Raw genomic sequence first — 2297 nt, forward strand, 5'->3', positions numbered from 1 at the left:
CATCATTTTATCAAACAACAACAAAAAAGGACCCCTGGGAGAAGAAGAAACACAGATCCAAAGACAGAAAATATCATGAAAACCTTCTGGAAAATTTAAAGGGAGAGAGGACACCGGAAGTGTCTCTGGCTGCCCATCCAAAAGCCTTGTTGGGGTGCTCTTCTTCTGGCAATCTGGTCATGTTTGATCGATGCGTAACCGTTTCTCTCGTCAAGTCACAAAGCAAAAGCGAGGCAGATGAAAATCGAAGAACGATATGAAACGTTGTAGTATGGAGTGGGAAGTTGTGGAGTCTGCTTATTTATAGGTGCTTCGGGCGGCATCGCTGACGTACCGAGTGAGCAAAATAAGGACGTACCGCTTTTAGTTTGGAATCTTTTTCCAAAGAAAAGTCGGGTCATAATTCAACATTTTCAGCTTACCATATCTACCAATATTAGTACTTGGCGTTTTTGTTATTTCCTCTTTCATATCACAGAAGAATTTCCAATTTTCACTACAAGGTTATTATTATAAGTGTGCGTTTGTTTCCGCTAAAATTATTTTTTAAAGAAAATACCAAAATACAAAGTAAGTCTTTAAAATTTTTTTTCATTTTTCTAAATAAATTTAAATACTTCTTTTTTTATTCAATAAATTATTTTTTTATTTGTACACAAATAAACTCCTATATTAATAAAAATATTAACTATTGTTATATCTTAACCAATTGATATTTTTCATACACATAAAAATTAATATGATGAGACATATTGATTTAATTAGAAGATATGATATTTTTCGTTATTCATTCACATATCTCATATAAAAATCTCGTGTAATTTTATTTGATAAATTAAAATTTTTTAAAAACAAATTTGATAAAAAAAATTATATAAATATAGTTTTTGAAATGTGTCAAATGTTTCATTAATTGGCGGATAAGATAGAATGCTGTAAATAAGTAAGTAGAAGACTCGTTTTCGGCTCTTCAGCCACCTCGTACTGCCAGTTTATAACTGTCAATTATATATAAAAATATAAAATAATGATGACAGACAATAAATATATTATTTTATGTTACTTTTATACATATTAAAAATATATATATCTCTTCTGCATAAGCTTTAGATATTAGCATTACCTCACAAGGCACAATATATAATTAAAATATGGAAGGTGAAAAGTAATTGATTCTTCAGTATAGGAAAGAAAGTATTTGCTTTCCTTAACATATGAATTTTCTAATTAAATTCAAACCAATGGAGAAGACCTGGGCGCCACCCTATCCTTAAATGAGCGTTGCAAAGGTGGGTGCGGTTAATTCCTTGCGCCAAACGCATAGAAAATCAAGGCTCCGTTCCAAACACGTAACAGCAGTGTAATAGGCACATGAAAAATAGTCCTAGCACGTACATGAAAACGCTGGAAGTGTTGATTCTTTTTCCAGTGCTGGGTTTACTCTTTTTCCTTTGTCGTTTTGTTTAACGATGCTCTCACCTCAGTCGTCATCCGTTAGCTCACCCGCCACGTCGTCCGTATTTATGAGCCCTCACATTTTGTTTAATTTACATTCTCTTTTTTAACACCCTAAATATTCTTGTTTTTATACATATTTTAAATTTATTTCTTAACATTAAAAATTGTAGAGCATTAATTTTTAATTTTAAAACAAGATTAAAATAGAAATTCTTAATTTTTTTTAATCCTACAAAAGTCAAATAGAAACAATAAATTTGAAACAAAAAGAATACGATTCTTTTTGTAAGTATTAAATTATACTTATTAATTGTAAATCATTTATCCAAATTTATATATGGAACTTTAAGCTCAATAGCAGAGTGAATAAATCTACAATGCAGCTACAAACTACAGTGTAGTAAACAACAAAACTATAGTTGTCATGAACCTTGAGCCGCCTTGACAGACTACTGTATTCATTTCCTATTTACAATGTTTTACAGGTGAAGGAAAAACATCAAACATTCAACCAAAGAGGAAGAAAAAAACAAAGATCGAGGAACAGGACCCAGAGAGACTCAGCTGGAGGAGTCTTCTTTCCTTTCAACTTCTACAGAAGGTTTATATTCCATCCCTGGAGATGTGTCTTTCTTCTCTGTTCGTGAGCAAAAAGATAATGCAACTGGTGATTATCATATATATATAGCAGTGATGCGAACAGTGACTTCAAAATTGTGAGTTATGACCAATTAGTTAGGGAGTATGTTATTCAATTTAAAAACGCACGTGATGCAGTGGAAAGTTTAAATCCTTGGGGCTATTTGAGAGACATGGGAATTATATTAGTATTCTTTTTT

At 31.5% G+C, this 2297-nt stretch overlaps 1 pseudogene across 1 annotated transcript in view; it reads right to left on the reverse strand.

The window, feature by feature from the left end:
* Positions 1-1491, reverse strand: part of LOC110410115 (putative mannitol dehydrogenase pseudogene) — a 2483-nt pseudogene extending 992 nt beyond the window's left edge. Inside the window, exon 1 of the transcript XR_016350791.1 lies at positions 1480-1491. The product of XR_016350791.1 is annotated as a putative mannitol dehydrogenase pseudogene (transcript). The remainder of the gene's footprint in view (positions 1-1479) is intronic.
* Positions 1492-2297: the final 806 nt, after the last annotated feature.

This window comes from Theobroma umbraticum, unplaced genomic scaffold (genome assembly GCF_002168275.2).
Source record: "Theobroma umbraticum cultivar Fairchild unplaced genomic scaffold, ASM216827v3 scaffold_44.0, whole genome shotgun sequence".
Classification (NCBI taxonomy): Eukaryota; Viridiplantae; Streptophyta; class Magnoliopsida; order Malvales; family Malvaceae; genus Theobroma; species Theobroma umbraticum.